The sequence below is a fragment of the Pteronotus mesoamericanus genome, unplaced genomic scaffold (genome assembly GCF_021234165.1).
Source record: "Pteronotus mesoamericanus isolate MK-2021 breed Mesoamerican mustached bat unplaced genomic scaffold, CSHL_Meso_final scaffold_137, whole genome shotgun sequence".
Lineage (NCBI taxonomy): Eukaryota > Metazoa > Chordata > Mammalia > Chiroptera > Mormoopidae > Pteronotus > Pteronotus mesoamericanus.
The window spans coordinates 2,212,297-2,230,715 of record NW_026555306.1 but is presented as its reverse complement, the minus strand read 5'-3'; the positions used below and the strand labels follow the sequence as shown (position 1 = coordinate 2,230,715).

The 18,419-nt window shown below is 49.3% G+C and overlaps 1 pseudogene; it reads right to left on the bottom strand.

The window, feature by feature from the left end:
• Nucleotides 1–6,746: 6,746 nt before the first annotated feature.
• Nucleotides 6,747–7,323, bottom strand: LOC129082737 (ras-related C3 botulinum toxin substrate 1-like; annotated as a pseudogene).
• Nucleotides 7,324–18,419: the final 11,096 nt, after the last annotated feature.

Here is an 18,419-nt window from a genome sequence, read left to right as displayed (position 1 = left end):
GTTCCACAATGCGAAAGGTCGCTGGTTCGAGTCTTGGTCAGGGTGCATGCCTGGGTTGTGGGCCTGATCCTTGGTTAGTGTACATGCAAGAGGCAAGCGATTGATGTTTCTCTCCCTATTTTTCTCTGTCCCTTCCCCATCCCTAAAAATAAATAAATAAAATCTTAAAAAAAAAAGGGTAAGGAGACGAGGAAGAATTTCTTCAAAATCCCTCCTTTGTGGCTGCCCAACACTTTGAACCCCCTCCGTCCAGTCTCCCCTTCCCAAGGTATAAATAAATACCTCGCACCTCCCAGCATTAGTGATTCCTGTAGCAGGTGGGAGCCTTTGAACTAGGTTTCGCCTTTGACTTGCATTTGGAGGGGACAAGGCAAGCTGGCTCTGAGCAGATGTTTTATTTTTTATTTTTATCTTTTATAATTTTTAAAAAATTTATTGATTTGAGAGAGAAAAAGACACCTTGTTGTTCTACTTACTTATGTATTCAGTGGTTGAGCCTTGTGTGTGCCCTGATTAGGGATTGAACCCACAACCCGGGCATATCAGGACAATGCTCCAACCGAATGAGCTACATGGCCAGGCCCTGAGCAGATGTTTTAAAGCTGTGGCCTGATTTTTTCACTCCAGTCACCCTAACAGCCTGTCTCAGGTGGGGCTGCTCCTTCTGCCAGGATCCCAGGATGAAGACAATGTGTGATGAGCTACAGCTGATCTGGGGTCAATGTGTTTTGTGAGTGAGAAATTGATGATGCAAGCCACCAAGATTTGGGGGTGATTTCTTATTGCAGCAAAATCTAATGAAAGCTGACTGACAGAAAAATCATCTCCGGGCTGGTGAGTTTAAGCAGAGACCTAAGTGAAGTCAGCTCCACAAATGACTGGGGTATTTCTGGCACAGGAAAGGGCAAGTGCAAAGGCCCTGAGGCAGAAACCTGTTTGATGGCTCCAGGACCAGCCAAGGGGCCGGTGTGGCTAGAATGGAAAGGCTAAAAGAACTAGTTCAAAGAAGTATGAAGGGGCCAGATATTATTGGACCTAGTGGGCCGTGGAGAGAGACATTTCGTGGGGATGACAAGACTTGAGAGGGTTCTGTGCTGAGGTGTGATTGGTCTTGTGTTTCAACAGGATCCCCATGTGGGGAACAGGCCGGGGGTGGGGAGGGTGACGGTTGCGGTCAGTTGGGAAGTGACTGCAATGGCCTCGGACGGAGGTGATGGAGGCTCATTTCAGGGTGGTGGCAGGGAGGTGAGAAGTGGCTGGGTTCCGGGGCGTGGCTTACAGCCTGGATGTGGGGCATGGGGTTACCTCTGTTTCTTACCCACGACGCCAGGCTCTGGCCTGAGGGGAGAAGGGGGTCCCTTCGATCGAAATGGGTGTGTGGCAGTAGCAGCAAGTTTGGTTTTGGACATATCTGCTTGTTTCTCTGGGCCTCCCAGGCAAGATCTATATTCTTCAAGGGTTGGGGCTGGTTCTAGACATTTTTCTTCACTCAAGGGCTGAAATATCTACTGAAAGAATAAGTAAGCGAATGAATATAAGTTCCTTGGAGTCCATCCGTGGTTTTCTAACTTCTGGTTCCAACTTCCTTACTCTTCTATCCCACTGTGGAAAATAAACAGTAGCATTGTTCTTCTTACTTAGCAACATAACTTGGTGATCTTTCCACAAAAGGATGTAGCAAGTTGCCTCATTCATTCATTCGCTCATGGCCGAGTAACATTCCATGGCATGAACACACCATACATTTTGAACCCTTCCTCAGTGGATGGGCCTTTAAGGTGTTTCCAACCTGTGCGCTTACAGAGGGTGCTGCCCTAAGTAGCCACGTCCCTGCCATTTCCCACACGTATGACAACATCGGTTCCACACGTTCCTTGAAGCTGGGTCCAAGGCCATGCCCACTTGTGGTTTGGGGGGCTATTGCCAAATGTTATCCAGCACTCTTGCCAGCAAAATAGGAACCCGGCAGTGTGTCCTACCTGGGGATGCTCACGCTAAACGATCTGAAGCTTTTACAATTTCAGATGTGAAGCTTTGTCCCAAGGACCTGGTGTAGGAACCTGGAGGCTAGGGGGTGGAGAGAAACAGAGAAAGAAAGGGAGGCAGAAAGTGGTGTGGGAAGGAGGGAGGGAGGAAAGAGAAGTCGGGGGGTGGGGTGGACAGAGAGAGAGGAGGAGAGGAGAGAGAAGGAGGTTGGGAACAGTGGGGTAGGGGTGGGAGCTTCCGAGTGTGACTTCCCTGGTTCAAACTCCAGTTTCACCAATTAATAGCTGGTGACCCTAAACCACTTGTATAGAGTCTCTCACCTTCTTTTTCTTATCTGTAAAATAGGGGGTCCTAAAAACCTGTCGTGGTGGTTAAATAAGTTATTTGGCAATAAGCGATGTGGTTAAAAAGCTATTTATATACATAGCTGCTCAAGAAGTGGCAGCAGCTACGATGGGTGCCCCGAGGCTGTGACAGCCCCTGCGTTACCTTGCTGGGCCCCCCTGGTTAGGAGCTACGGCCGTGGGCAGTAGGGAGCCATGGAGGATTATATACAGGGCGATTTGCATGCAGCCAAATCTCGTATTCCTCCAGTGGGAAACGGCAGCCACGGTCCCCATCCTCGCCCTCCCTATGGTGCTGTAGTGGCGGAAAGAGAATGAAGTGTTGGGTTGGGGCAGAGATTTCGTCCTCCACACACTGAAGCGAAGCAGGAAAAAACGGGGGGAAAACCCACCTGCAAACAACGCTACCTGCCTGTCTTCCTGAGAAATGGCCGGCTCCCAGAGCCCTCCCTTCTTCCTCATCTCCCGCAGCCCCCGCCCACACGGCCGTTCCTGTCCATTCTCAGTATAGCCACTCTCACGAAGGTTTCTCCCCTCCACACTTCCCAAAGCCCATAACAGGAAGTGAAATCTGCTCTCCGATGACAGTCACTTCTGCCCTCCGATGACTAATGGAAACTACACCCTTCGGCCCTCTCGAAGTCGACAGGACAGAGCCCAAATTCCTTTTTTCTTCTTTTTTAATGATTATACTTACTCTAATTTAAATTTTTCCATTAAAGTATGATTGGCATACAATCCTATGTCAGTTTCAGGTGTACAACACAGTGTTTGACATTTTTCTACCTTACAAGGCGACTGAGGTGGGAGCGTGGGCTCTGATCCCACAGAGCCCGTCCCGGGGTTGTCACGGACAGGGGCAGACAAAATGAGTCGTCCCAGAAAACTTCTCTGTTTGCCAGGAGAGGAGAAAGGGCTCTTCTCTCTAGCAGGGAAGGCAGCCTGAGCCCCTTTTTCCAAAGGCTTCTATTGAAAAAGTTGTCAATGGGGCTAATTAGTAGGAATGTACAGGTGATCTCATTACATCAGTATGTTAATGTTCACAGAAAATAGATGATGTTGAGGAAAACAAATGGCAGGAACACACCGATTTACATGGGTCCATCTCCATGGGTCCAAGAGGGGATGAGTAAACATGAGGGTGTAAATATAAGGGCTCCAAAGGGGTTAGGGTCAGGGTCTGTGAATACTGTATATTTCTTTCTTAGCATGAGCTGGTTATCATAGCTTTTGAGGGAGAAACAAAGCGCGCTTCAAGGAATTTACTTCTAGGCCTGATTTCCCCTGGGAACCCCCAGATCCGGTTTAGGGCTGTCTCCAGTGTTGTTTCAAGCCTGAGCCAGGCGGGGGGAAGGGCAAGGCAACCAAGAAATAAGGAGACTTCTTTCAGATAGAATGAGGACCCCAGCCATATCAAAGGTGAGGCTAGGGGTGTGGGTCTTTTTGCCCTTTCTCTGTGTCCCCCAAGTTTTTTCCCTGATACCCATGGGGCTGTTCCTGTCTTAGGTTGCCCCTTCCATCAAGGGGTCTTACCCATCATTGACTAACCAGGCATCCTCAAGGGCCAAGCAGGGTGATGTAAGGGAGGCAGGGGCTATGCCCCTGCCATGGGGACAGGTTTTGTCTCCTCAGTGGCCTCTTTTCCCAAGGCCTCCTTGGTTAGCTCCAGCCTTGGGGCCCTCTTGCCTGTTGGTGAGGCTACAGTTCCTGAAACCAGACAGGGCATTTCCCAACAGGCGATCACCAGGATAAGTATAGTAATCACCTGTTTCTGTATGAAGTAATTATGTTATTATTGACATACTCCCCGTGCTGCACACTACATCCCTGTGGCTTCTTTATTTCATAGCTGGGAGTTTGTACCCCTCATTCCCCTTCACCATTTTCACCCACCCTTCCCCCTCTCCATGCTGGCAGCCAGCAGTTTGTCCTGTGAATTGCTAATGAAAAATGGGCCATGCGCCGAAGCTCAGGGGAGCCTGCCCAGCGGGCCTTACACGCTCCGAAGCCGAGAGTCACCGCGTAGGATGGTCTGAAATGGAACCCTCCTAACTAACAACGAGTCGTGGCAGAGAGTCCTGTCCTAGGGTGGGATCTTCCCTGAAGGAGGACCCACTCTACCTTAACTGAGCCTGTCTGTGCTCTTTTTGCATCTTTGATGACAAACCTTTGGAGCGTCTGAGTCATTTCCTTGTCCCAGACCCCCCAGACCACAGCCACGGCAGCAGAGTAGGCACCACCGAGGCCCTCGTTGTTTGTGTTACCGGGTTAATCGCTGACTGTTACGATCCTGTACTCACTAACGTGAAGGAAGTATTTTCTCTTCCTTTTACTTTTTACCCAGTCTCAGAGATTACCCTCCTCGTTGCTCCCTCCTGACCTCCCTGCTCTGCCACCGGTGGATTTCACACAGCCCCTCAGGCCTCCTCCTTTGACTGAACTGAATCAAATAAGGGGCAGAACGGCCATTCTCCCGAGCGTTCTCTTAATCCTTTGAGGTTTTCTTTCTGGGAAGTTGTTAGTGTGGCGCAAATAAAAATTTTTGCAGGTGTGAATTTTTCTTAAATCAACAGTATCTATGCGTCCTGTCCTGTTTTGTATATATAGTATATACAATGGAACACTTTTCCTGTTGACTAAAGAACCGCCCAAACGGTAGAGAATTATTATTTCAGCCAAACTGACAATTGCCAGGAAGCACACTCTCGACGTGAAGTTGAGTTTCTTGTCAGGAAGAAAACCGCTCTGGGGATGGCAGTTTTGCAGCTCATCTTACAGATTAGAATCAAAGTGAAACTGGAAAAGCCAGTGTTCCTGCTGCCTGTCACCTACCACACCAAATAAGCAGAGGCATGATAGAATTTTTTTTTTTTAATGATTCAAGGGTTTATTAAGTCATACATGCAAAACATACTGCTAATTGCATTAGCAAAAAATCAATGTACAAACAAAACAAAAGTGTTGTTCTAGGGGTTGATAGGTCCCACCTCGTATTCTTGCCAGCGGGTGAGTTGTACCGGACCTGGTTAGCGCGAGCGCGGGGCTCACAGGACCTCACCGCCAAGGAGCGTCGGTAGGCAGAGCGCCAGGGGGCGCGTCAGGGGGAGGCAGCGGAGGGCTAGCGTCAGGCAAGGCACGGTGGGGGCCTCTGGCAAGAGTGATGGTAAGATGGTTCGTAGTGAGAATATCTATTTTAAAAACTGTAAAGCTGCAACACGTGATTTTTACATCTAGTTACTAGAAAACTAAGTAAGGAAAGCACTTATTACCTTTGAATGAAGGAACATGAAAACAGGAATGCACTTGTACTAATCTACCAAAAAAAAACAAACAAAAAAACAACAACAACAAAACAACAAACCAGACACAAACTAACATGTTATCAAGGAAGATTTTATACAAGGAGGCAGACTGCCCGGCGAGAAGGGGTTCTATAAGAAAAGCACTCTCTCAGTTAGTAATCGTGGGAATGACCATTTCAAAGATGAATTAATTGCATTAAATGCAATTAAATGCAATTTGGGGAGGGATCGCAGGTTTAAGGAAAAGGAATAGCTTAAGAAAACACTGGTCAATATTGACTTTCTTCATCATCTACTACATTTGACAGAAATTAACCTACTTAAAATTTTACCCGTGACACTTTTATTGAGTTTAATTATTATGTGTACAATGTCGTGTAAATTAATCTCCACTTCATATTGTGTCAAAATACTGCCATCTTCATCCTTTGATCACGTCAGGCGTTCCGCACACCCACCCCGTGCGCCCATGTCGGGGGCCGGGTACTTCAGAGGGAACACATGGGTAAGAGTTCTGCTCAAAATCTTAGCAGAAGCGAGCACACTCATTTTCAAAAAATATCTCACTCCGAAATCAAAAAGATCAATCCAAAGAGTTGAGTTGTTACACTCATTCCATTATGATATACAGTACGATGTTAGGTGATGAACATGGGCTGATAAATTATTGATGCAGTAAATGTCAACGTTTCCCTTAGGAACAAGGGACGCTGCACGGCCTGCTGGTGAAACACATTAGAAAGTGTCTGCCTTCCCTCCCCGCAGAGGCAGGTCTTCTCAAAGACACAGGTCTCTAAACAGTTTAGTGCAGAGTGTTCTTAGCGCAACAATGAGACTTAGTTCACAAGGTATTTTGATAACTCTTCATCTGAGCAAGAATAGGGACTTCTGAAAAATAAGACTTTAAGAAAGCTTGTCATTTTAAGGCTAAGTTTTAATAGAACATGAAAGTTTGAACTCTTACACTTATTTAAATAAAACTTAAAAATTACTGATTGGTTCAAAATGGTTTTATGGAAAAACTAAGTGTAACAAACACTTGGCGTTGAGTGCACAGGCTCCATCGTTTTTGAGCAACATGTACGAAGGTTAGTGGGGAGAAAGGTCCTGATGTTTACACCACCAGGCATTTTCTCTTCCTCTTCTTGACGGGAGGTGGGCAGAGAACGGCTCGAATAGCTTCGCCAAACGCTGTCTTGAGGCCTGTGTGTGTGAAAGCCGAGCACTCCAGGTATTTTACAGCACTGATCTCCTTAGCCATGGCCAAGCCCTGCAGGTAGGTGATGGGTCTCAGCTTCTTCTCCTTCAGTTTCTCAATTGTTTCTATCATCCCTGAGATCAAGCTTAGTCCCCACCAGGATGATTGGGGTGTTGGGACAATGGTGTCGCGCTTCAGGATACGGCTTTGCACGAACATTTTCAAATGATGCAGGGCTCACGAGAGAAAAGCAAATTAAGAATACATCTGTCTGCGCATAGGATAGGGGACGTAATTTGTCATAATCTTCTTGTCCAGCGGTATCCCATAAGCCCAGGTTCACTGGTTTTCCATCTGCCATAACATTGGCAGAATAGGCGTCAAAGACAGTGGGGCCATATTCTCCAGGAAGTGCATTGGTTGTATAGCTGGTCAGTAGGCAAGTTTTACCTCCAGCTCCGTCTGCCACCGCCACGCACTTGACGGCCTGCATCTGGGCCGCTTGGTGGGCTGCAGTGGAGGCAGCGACAGGGCACTGAGGCGAGAAGTGGTGGCTCTGGGCAGAGCAGGCGGCCGGCGCGCGGCTGCGGGAGGCAGGGCGCGGGGTGCCGGGGCCACTGTCCACGCCGCCTTGCCTTCGGCCTGTGGGAAGCTGAAGCCCAGCAGCGGCCACCACCCAAAGCGGGGGAAACTCAGGGATTGAATCTTTGTGGGTGCTTTATTCACATGGCCGGGGATCTGAGAAGAAGGTGGGTTTGTATGCTAAGAGACCGTCTTAAATTCCATTTTAGACCGACCCTTTTTATAAGGCGAAGAAAAGTGTTGGTAAGCGGTTTGGAATTCAGGGAAAAGTTAATCAGATAAAAGCTGCAGCATTCTGCCCTGTCCGTTATGGCTCAGCATATCGAGCACCAGCCTGTGAACCAAATGGTCACTGGTTCGATTCCCAGTCAGGGCCCATGCCTGGCTTGTGGGCCATGCTCTCAGTAGGGGGCCCGAGAGGCAACCACACATTGATGTTTCTCTCCCTTTCTTTCTCTTTCCCTTCCCCTCTCTCTAAAAGTAAATAAATAAAATCTTAACAACAACAACAACAACAACAAAAAGATGCAGCGTTCTTTCATTTGTGCCCTGGGCGGCGGACGTCCCTCCCTGGAGCACAGTGGGTCAGATGCCATCTTGATCACTTGCAGTCCTCCTGAGGAACAAGGGTGGAACAGCTTATGGTCTCCTGGAGCCAGCGTGGGTCATACCTTCAGTTCCTGGAACAATAGCTTTTGCCTACATTGATTACTAAGCTTATTAGCTATTACCTGAAACTAAAAATTTTCCATTTGAGTGCCCCATCAAAAGGAGGAGACATAAGGAGAGTTACAGGAAATCCACTGATGGTAAATTAAGTGGTTGGGGGAAAGCAAAGCAGGGCAATCTCCAAAACTGGATAAAAGCTAAAATGGGGAGACACATACTTCCTTTACTTTGGTGGGTACAGGATAGTTACTGATGAACATTTATAGCACATAGAAATGCTACTTGGGGAACTAGATTAGGACGTCAGGCATAGAGCAGGGTGTGGAGAGCTGTGGGGCGACCTGATTTCTCGGGTCCTCATCTCATTCGCAGGAAAGGTGCTTGACCATCCCCCCGGGCCACCCGCTAAGCCTCTCCTCCTCCCTCAGCTCCGCACTCTCGCCTGGCACCCACTGGGCCAACGCCTGGGCTGGGAGGGCACACTCCTGCCTCGGCACCGAGCCTCTCTTCGCCTGGACCTTTCCACAGCTGTGTGCGCGGCTCACGTCTCACCTCCGTCTCCTATTTGCCCGAATGTTCTCTGCTCAGACAGACCCTCCCTACTTCTAACAGCAGCCCAGAGCTCCTCTTTTCCTGCTTTTTATTCCCCCACGGCGGCATCACCATCTGATGTATCATGTATGTGTATATACTAGCATATATTTTTTAAAAGATTTTATTTATTTAAAATATTTTTATTTTTTTATTTTTAAAAAGATTTTTGTATGTATTTTTAGAGAGAGCGGAAGGGAGGGAGAAAGAAAGGTAAAGAAACATTGTGTATACACATCAGTGTATGGTTGCGTCTTGTGCGCCCCACACTGGGGACCTGGTCGCAAGTCAGGCACGTGCCCTGACTGGGAAACCAACTGGTGACCCTTTGGGTCTCAGGCCGACATTCAGTCCACTGAGCCAAACCATCCAGGGCTATTTATAATATTTTTAGAGATGGGAAGGGAGAGAGAAAGACAGGGAAACATTGATCGGTTGCCTCTTGTACATGCCCGAAATGGAACCGAACCTGCAACCCAGGCGTGTGCCCTGACCAGGAATTGAATCAGCAATCTCTTGCTTTGTGGGGGGTTGCCCAACCAACTGAGCCATACTGGTCGACACACTGTATATTTGACCTTTTGCTGTGTTTTACAGCCCACCCCACCCCGCCTGTGGAAGCTCCATTAAGGCAGATGTTGGTAAAGTCCTGAGGTGTAGGGACCATGGTCTCTTGGGGCTCTGTCACGCCAAATGTGGGAAATAAATTTTTGAATACAGAATTGAATTCCCAAATGAACCTTCATTGGTTAGGTCCTAAAGTCTGTTGGTTTTACCCTGTAAAGTCCTTGAGCGGCCTGTGAGCTCAGAGGCACCCACATGTCCCCATTCCCCCCAGGAGACAGGATGTATACTACTGGGTTCCGCACCCCTTCTGAGCCCTGTCCTCACCAAATTAGAAGGAGATTGGTCACATCATTTCAGTGTTTCTCTTTTTGTTCCGGGTGCTTGAAATCCATGTAAACTCACATGGTGGGATTCTACTGTGCAAAGCACTTTATTGGGAGTGTTCAATTTTGCTCAGGCATAGTTTGAAAAACACTTTGGCGAATGTGTGAGAAAAGAGACAGGGCAGAGATATAGGTGCAGTGGAAGGGGCATAGGGCATGAGTCGGGGCACCTCTGTAGCCAGGGAGCATCCAAAGAGTGCTTGTCTTTTTTTTTTTTAAATCCTCCTCCAAGGATATGTTGTTGTTGTTTTTTTTTAGAGAGAGAGGAAGGGGGGAGGAGGAGAGAGAGACAGAGAGCCAGAGAGAAACGTTGATCAGTTGCCTTCCTATAGGGGCCCCGGCCAGGACTGAGCCTGTAATCCAGGTATGCGCCCTGACCAGGGGTCACACCTGGGACCTTTTGGTGTATGGGACAAGGATCCAACCAATCTGAGCCACCTGGCTAGGGCAAAGGCGCTTGCCTTGCCCCCTGTTATCTCAGCATTACACCTCGTCCTGCTATTGGAGGGTGATTAGTGCAATAAATGTTTGAAGACTTAAGCGAATATCAGTTGAGACTTTGGACTTTTTTTTATCTCTAAGGACATTTTGGGCCTGGAGGTTGTCTTCTGACGTATGAGTGTGTTGCAGCCTCCCTAGGCTGGGCAGGTCTACTCGAGACTCAGGTAGATGGAAGATGTGTGGCGCTGTGGGGACTCTTGACACGCCTTTATTCAGGAGTCACACAGGCTACAAGCCCCTGTCTCTGTCGGTGCCATGACTCTCTCTCTCTCTCTCTCTCTCTCTTTCTGTGAGAAGCCCCTACCTCCTTAAGTACTAGCACAAACAGTTGGCTTCAGGCCAAAAAGTGAAGTAACCCAGCATGGGCTGTGCATGCGCGCCTACTCAAGGCTAAGGGTCAGTTTATCACACCTGGGCTCCAGGCCATGAGACCTGGGCTCAAGCCTGTGAGAACACTGCTTTATCAGACTCCTTCAAGGTTGTGAGAAGCTGCTCCCCCTAGTTACCCACACATCTGGGTGACGGAGCCAGACTGCCTCCACTTCGCCCACAATGAGTCATAGACCAATATACACATGGCTAAAACAAGGCAGTCCCAGATATAACAGTTTTCCAAGGAGAAGATCCAAAACAGTTCTTCTAGCCCAGCTGGCAGCGGTAGACTCTTCAGGTCAGAGGTCCATTTAGAGTGATGTGAATTTAGTTCAACTTCCACATACTATTTCATGTAATGCTATTTAAAATGCCCATTAGATTTGCCCCCGCTCTTCCCTCTCACCTGTGTGGAATTCGTGTCCTTGTTACAGACGCCAGCGCCATGTGAGGTCCGCGCAAGTCAGCTGAGCAACTCCCTGCCCCCCTCCTGGGACACATCCACTGGACTGGTCCATTTTTCTCAGGTTTTTTTAACCGGTCCTGTCACACAACTTCTTATTACATGTTCTCTAAAAGGGTGTTTACGGCAACATTCAACTGAGACAGGCCAGTAAGCCAGGACTAGTGGAGGAGGGAAACTGAGGCAGATAGCTAAACAGACTGGCTGAGCAATTTACAGCCAGCTACAGAAGGTCACGGCCCTAGAAATAACATCCAGGCCTCAGTTGTATTCCAGCTCCAGGCCCAGGAGAGCAGCAAAACCAGGTGGGTGATGCCAGGACCAGCTGCAGCGACTAAGGACCCTCTGCCCTGGCGCTGACCAAGAGGTGGAGCCCACGACCCTGAGAGGGCTTACCCAGAAAACTGATGAATATTCTGCTGAAACCCTCCCCGGAGACCTCCCTCGGGGTTCTCACTTGCAAGAGGGGGATAAAAACCCCAAGAGGAAGGGCCCCATGCGTGCGCTCTCCCCCTGGAGAGCAACCCATGCCATTCCTTTTCCCCTCTTCTTCCCTCTCTTCTTCCCCCAGAGGCACACGTGTCCTAAACTCTAAGGGACTCTGAGATTTGCAACCAGAGGAGCAATGGGCGGCAGCAGCTCGTCCCTAGGCTAATCCCCTGATCTTGTCCCCAAGGCTCCCTTTTCTCTGACTTCCCAGGGAGCTAAGGCAGCCCAGCCTGGGCTCTCTTGTTGCTTCTTCTAGGCTAAGCCCTTCCCGTTGCACTGTCCCCAGCTTTAATAAACATACCGTCATAGTCACCTGGACTCATGTGAAAGCTTTTCTGTGTGAAGTAAGAACCCACACACTAGCGGCTGACCCTGGGCAGACCCGTTCAGGGCCAGCCCCTATCTGGTAACAGTGTTTCATGCCAGGGATAATTATCTGCTACATGTCTACTGGTTTTGGCTTTTCTCTTTTGACTGATTCCATCCAGGTGACCTCTAGAAGCATGTCATGTTGCCACTAAGGTTACTACAACTTATGTTCTTCACCCAGCAGTACTTTGTCTAAAGGCAATGAAAGTGCCCTGTAATGTTAGGAACTGAAATAATGCAGACATGTGGCCCTCACTGTTCTGAGGGAAAATGAGGGAGGATCTAGCATGTTCAGGTATATACAGGAGCTCTGAGCATGCCAAGGCTGGAAGGCAAAGCCATTCTCTTGTGAATGTAGAGGTTTGCTCTCCCCCAGGGACCTCGGGGATGTGGGTAAGGCCTGGCCGCAGGCTGAGCGGCTCCCCTTGCCTGGGAGGTAAGCAGTTATTCGTGTTTGAAACAAGACTCTTCCAACTGCATGGACGGTGACTGTGTAGTGACTGAGTGGCTCGGCTATACTTACAGGCCTCATACTGGCTTTTTCTTTCTCTCCCCGCAATGGGAACTTTTCCTCCTTTCCCTTCTTTCCTCAAGGCACCTTCACTTTGCCTCTCTCTTTCTCAGAAGCTTTAACAGCCCTTCTTTTTTTTTAAAAAAAAATTATTTTATCCTCACCTGGGGACATTGTTTTCATCATGTTTTTAGAGGGAGAGGAAGGGGGAGAGAAAAACATTGATATGAGAGAAAAACATCTATTGCCTGCAGTATGTGGTTGGACTGGGGATCAAACCTGAAGCTCTTGGGTTACGGGACAATGCTCCAACCAACTGAGCTTCTGTAACTGGTTTCTTGAGCACATTTCGTCCAAGGCTCACTTCTACCTTTGTGACTTTCTACATAAACTTTCTCTTATACTTTGAAAAAAAAATAGAGTCAATCCGAAGGCTGGCTGTTTTGTGCCAGCTTCATAAAGTCGGAGGTAGAGATGTTTTCTTTCTGGGTCTTCATTTTAATTGCCTAAGCGATGGTTATTTAGACTCACTTCTAAAATTAGTCTGCCTATTAGTTACCAAGTCCCGCCTGTGCAACAGGTGCAGATGACTTGTTTATTCACTAGTGGGTGCAGCTGTATTTGTTTTTCTGTCCTTTGCGTCTCACTGTCTCCTGTCTGTACTTCCTCCTGTGCTAACAGCAGGACAAGGAACCAAGCTCCTGAGACCTTCCCGCCTGGGACGCAGCCCTGAGGGCTGGAGGTGATGGCGGGGTGACCAGCCGGAGGCCTGAGCTGTATTCCGGACCACAGTGCCAGCCAGTGGCTTCAGCCAAGTCCTGTAACTTCACCACCACTCTCAGTTTTATCATGTCTCTTGGGATTTTCTTACCTACCCTCATCTGCCAGGTGACCTGTTGTCTCTCCAGGCAGGCTGTCTGAGGCTAGAACTACCTTGGATGGCCTTTATGTTCCAATGACAGGTCTCGATCTTCAGTTTTACTAGAACACTGGGAAGTAACCTGGTATAGAGAACCGGCTCATGCTACCAAACTCACCTGAGAGCAGTAGGAAGGCCAGAACGCCGTCTTACGAGACAAAAACGAGCCGGCAGCCCAGCGCTTCTTGGAGCGTTTCTTTTCCAATGGACAAAACTAGAGTCAGTCGTTTTTCTGGGCAGAGGAGGAATACTCATAAATTTACCACAATTATAGTAACCATTGTGAGGAAGGAGCATCAAAGGAGCTGCGCATGCTAGAAAAATTAAAACGACACAAAAAAAGTTTCCATATGGGTGTTTATAGATAAATCATCCAAAACCCCACGACCCAGAGAAAACGACTCTTAACACTGAATGTGTAATACACAGTTGACCCTTGAACAATGCAGTTGTGAGGGGTGCCCACCCCCCCGCCCCCACGTGCATCATAAATCCACGTGTAACTTTTCACTCCCCCAACCTTAACTACTAACATCCTACTGTTATCCAGAAGCTTTACTGATAACATAAACAGTCGATTAACATATTTTGTGTGTTTTATGTACTGTATTCTTACAATTGAGTAATCTAAAGAAAAACTGTTAACAAAATCGTAAGGAAGAAAAAGTACATTTGTAGAAGTTACAGAAAAAAGTCTGTGTACAAGTGGCCCTCACAGTTCAAACCCATTGTTTGTCAGGGGTCAACTCTATGTGTAAACACACACCTTTTCCCCTTCTTTTCTCATCCTTCCCTCTGGAAGCCCGAAGATTCCCTCTCTCCCTCCCTCCGGCCCTCTGCGGAGGTCTCCAAGGGCACTGGGACCCAGGGAAGAAGGCGTCCCAAAGTTATGCAAAAAGTCGAGGTCCGAGAAAACCTCAGCACGTTTATAGATTCCAAAGAAACAACTCAGGACTGGCTGTGAAAGACACGTGTTTGTTAGGACTTAGGTGCGCGGTGACCAGCTGGTGAAGTTTTCCCCAAGCCAGGCTTTCCCAGTGCAGGGTCTCGGAGAGGACAGGGAACATAGCAGACAGGGCACTCGGCATGGCCATGTGAGCGTTTCGGGGCAGTTGTTTACCGTCTGGGCTCGCACGTAGAAGCAGTTTCTCCCTGGATGGAGGAGCTGGCCAGGCTCCTGGGGTCTCACAGTGTGCTTACGGGTGACCTTCACTGTGTTCCGCCAGGGTGGGAGCAGGGAGCTGGGGCTTGGGAAAGGGGCTTGGGAAAGGGGCGCATGTTCCCACCTGGTAGCCGGGGCCCCAGGGTGGGGCATGTTCAGATCCCAGCTGTGTGACCTTGGGTGAGTCATGTGCCCTCCCTGAGCCTTAGTTTCTTTCTCTGTAAAATGGGGACTGTCACCCCTTACCACCCAAGCTACAAGAAGACAACGCATGCGGAACACTTGACACATACTTGGCGCCCAGAGGGACTTTCTCTGGGGAAGGGGTGGAGGGCACAGGAGGGGGCCTTGTGCATCTCCAGAGGCTCCAGCGGAGGCAATGCAGTCCCCCCTTTCCCAGTTTGGGGGGTGGGGAGGCCACAGCCTGCCTGCGCCCAGACCCCAAGGTCTGCAGCCCCGCCCCCTGCCCTTGGTCCCTCCCGCTCTCATCCCCTGCCTTTCCCCCTTCCCTCTTGGGTGGGCGTCTGAACATCTGAGACAGACAGATGGGTGTGAAGGGACGGTTGGACGGGCTGCCTCTCCAGGGCGCACCGCTGCCGCACTTCCCTGCAAATACACACTTTTAAAGTAGAAGCACACTGCACATACTGCGTTTACATTCCTTTCTCACTCAGTACTGTATGAAGACCCCTTTTATGTCAATAAAAATAAATCTATATGATTTTGCAGGGGTGAGTACATTTACATTGTATGAGTAAATCGGATGGGTTAACCCGTCCCTTTGGTTGAACATTGATATAGGAAAACATTTTTTGCGTGTGAATCTTTGCTCACATGTTCATTTATCTCTAGGACAAGTGCCTGGAAATGGAAGTGAATAAAAAAGAATGTATAACCCTGACTGTTGAGGCCTGGTTGGTGTTGTCCCGCAAAGGGAAAGGTTGCTGGTTCGATTCCCGGTCAGGGAACGTGGCTGGGTTTCGCGTTCGGTCCTGACTGGGGTACGTACCAGAGGCAACTGATTGATATTTCTCTCTCACATCGATGTGTCTCTCCCTCCCTTCCCTCTCTCTAAAAATAAATAAGTAAAATCATAAAAAAGCCCAGAATATATAGGAAGGAAAACTGTCTTCTAGAAAAGTCGTGCTAACCCGGTCTGCTGTGGTCCATGTGCTGGTGGCACTCAGTCATGGGGAGTCAGAGTGGTTTGCCAAGACAGTGACAAGAACTCAGCGCGATGTAAATTGTACAGTTGTGATTGTTATCAACATCACAGTTCCTGGGAACCTCGCTGTTCTTTGGTTTAGAACCGTTAGTCCCGTCTGCCTTTTGATCTTGCTTCTGATGAGGAGCAGCCAATGTCGCCTCTCTTCGTTCATTTTCTGGCCACTAACTGTCTCATGCTCTGCCTGTGTCTCCACCCATGCAAGCAATGCCGACAATTACTTGTGTTTATTGAACCCAGTGCCAGGCTCTGAGCTATGTGCTCTTCGTACTCGACTTCATTTAGGCCTCAGCACAGCTCTATGGGGCCGGGGCTGCTGCTGCCCTTTCACAGATGAGGAAACAGATTCTGGACAGGTAGGTGGCCTGGTGGCTGGGATGGGTCTAGTTCTCGTGGGGAGGATTCTGCCCTTCTCGCTTGGCCTGTGACATCAGGGCTCAAGCCTCCCCGTGGAAGGGCACAGGAGGTGGCATTTGGGACCATTGGCTTAGGCCGCTGCGTTAGCTCCGTTGAATTGCGACACTTACTGATCAGGAGGAACGTGCAGGGCTGGGTGAGAGGAGAGGGGACAGGTGGGATCCGCTTTCTGGTCCTTTCTATGTCTTGAAGTATTTAGATACCTAAGGTATCAAATACTTCCGAGGTCAAGTGTAAGAATAAATGGTTCGCAGCCACCAGGGATACAATCAAAGAGAGGCCCGGTCTCTCATCCTGCTTCCAACAGGAAGAACAATGGAAAGCGGGTGGCATCCTGTTCCGCGCCGGCTAGCGCTGGAATCTGGCCTCCGAGGGCGCGCGGGGCAGTGCGGGCAAGAGGAAGCCCAGGCACCAGCAGTCTGCAGTGGGCCATTTCCCGTGAGGGACCACTTGCTTATACACCTGTTTCCTGTCCCCTCCTTTGCCAGCTGCTCTCAGGAGCTCCACCTCCCCTCCCTGCTGGCTCGGAGAGACATCCCGTGGCTCCTGCTTTGGGTCCCCTCTTGCCATACTTCCCCAGTCCCCTAGACTTTTCTGCACACCCTTGGTCACACTTTGTAATTAGGTTTGGGGTTTTTAGCATTAACCTGTCCCTCCCCGTCCCTCCCCCGTCACTGTAAGCTTCTGGAAGGCAGGGATTACCTCTCTCCCTCTGCCTCTTCCCCAGCCTGTACCCCGCACAAAGTCGGCGCTGCGAACGATCCTCTCAGAGCGTTGCTTACTCCCAGAGGGAGCCCCGTGCCCCCTCCGAGGGCCTCTGTTAAGTGGCCACCACGCAGGCTGTACTTACACCCAGACTGGGGAGTTTAAGGGGGCAGGACAGCGTGTGGAGCTGCCCCGGGAGCCAGCCGCCCTTCCTGGCAAGCAGGGGCCCCGGTCGTCAGGACGCCTCACACCGCGCAGTGTTCATGGCTTATCCACGCCCAGGTCTCGGTCCTCACCCAGCTTCCGAAGTTGGCAGGTGGGGTCCTGATGATGAAATCACACGTGGGTCAGGCCCCCTGGGAAGGGACGAGTGGGTGGGCGGGCGTGCCCTGAGGGGTCTGGGAAAGGCGATCACTCTGTTATCTTAGATGCAAAAAAAGAAAATAGACAATGATCTCACTCAGGTGGAAGCTAATTAACTGAACTAACAAGCTAAATAGAGACAGACTCAGAAGGAGAGCAGGCAAACAGCTCAGCAGGAGGGGGTGGGGGGGTGGAGGGTAATGGAGAAAATACAGTAAAAATAAATTTTAAAAAAGGCAATAGACAGGCTCACTTAAGATAAAGATTGACCTTTGTCAGGACTCTGTAGGCCTAGAGGATGTGGCTACCTGCTGCCCAGACCACAGAACACATTTCTGTTCAGACCCTGCCATGGGGTTACTCTACGTGTCCGTGTGTGTGTCAGTCCTGCCATGCGGCCTCCCCTGGGCTCGTCAGATTTGGGGTGTGGCCCCTTTTTTAATCCACACTCAGCAATGGAAAAAAAAAAAAAAAAAGAAAGAAATCTGGTCATTTGTGACAGTATGGATAGACCTAGAGGGTATTATGCTAAATGGAATAAGACAAAGAGGGAGACAAAAAAATAATAATAATCATGATTTCACTTGTATGTGGGATCTAAAAAAACAAATGAATAAAGAAACGGCCAGACTAAATAAACCACGTTTGCTCACTTTCGGGCCAGAGCCCTTTTAGTCACTTCTTCACCTCGCTCATGGCTACTGACACTTCCGGTCATGGCTGAGCGCCCCCTCCTCCTGGAAGCCTTCCTGGACCCCCAGGCTGGGTGATCCCTTCTCTGGTCCCCCAAATCCCCCTGAGCTCCCCTGTCCCACTCTGAACTGCCACTCTCTAGGGTTGGGTCTGTGTCACCCACCAGCTGGTAAGTTCCAAGGAGATAGACTTCAGGGCAGTGCAACTCACAGCTCAGCAGCGATGATTCAATTTCTTCATTTGTAAAGTGAAACTATTAATAGCATCCACTTTCCAGGGTTTGAGGAAATAAACAGAAGGCATTATATATAGCTCTTTAGTTGTCGTGTCTGATAAATATCACCTTCCGGGAACATGACTGCTTTTGTTATTAATCACTTTAATGTGTCTGCCAATAAGGCTGGTTCCTCTCCCAGAGCGCCGTCCTGGATCCCTAGGCTAGAGCAGGAGCTCCAGCTGGGCTTCCATGTCCCAGGCCTGGCGACTCTGGTTGTCACTCTGGGGATGGAGCTGAATTTCCCAGTGGACTGTGAGGTCTGGTAGGCCAGGCCAGTGGCTGCCATGGTCACTCTGGGTCCCCAGCACTGCCCAGCACAGGGACCCACACA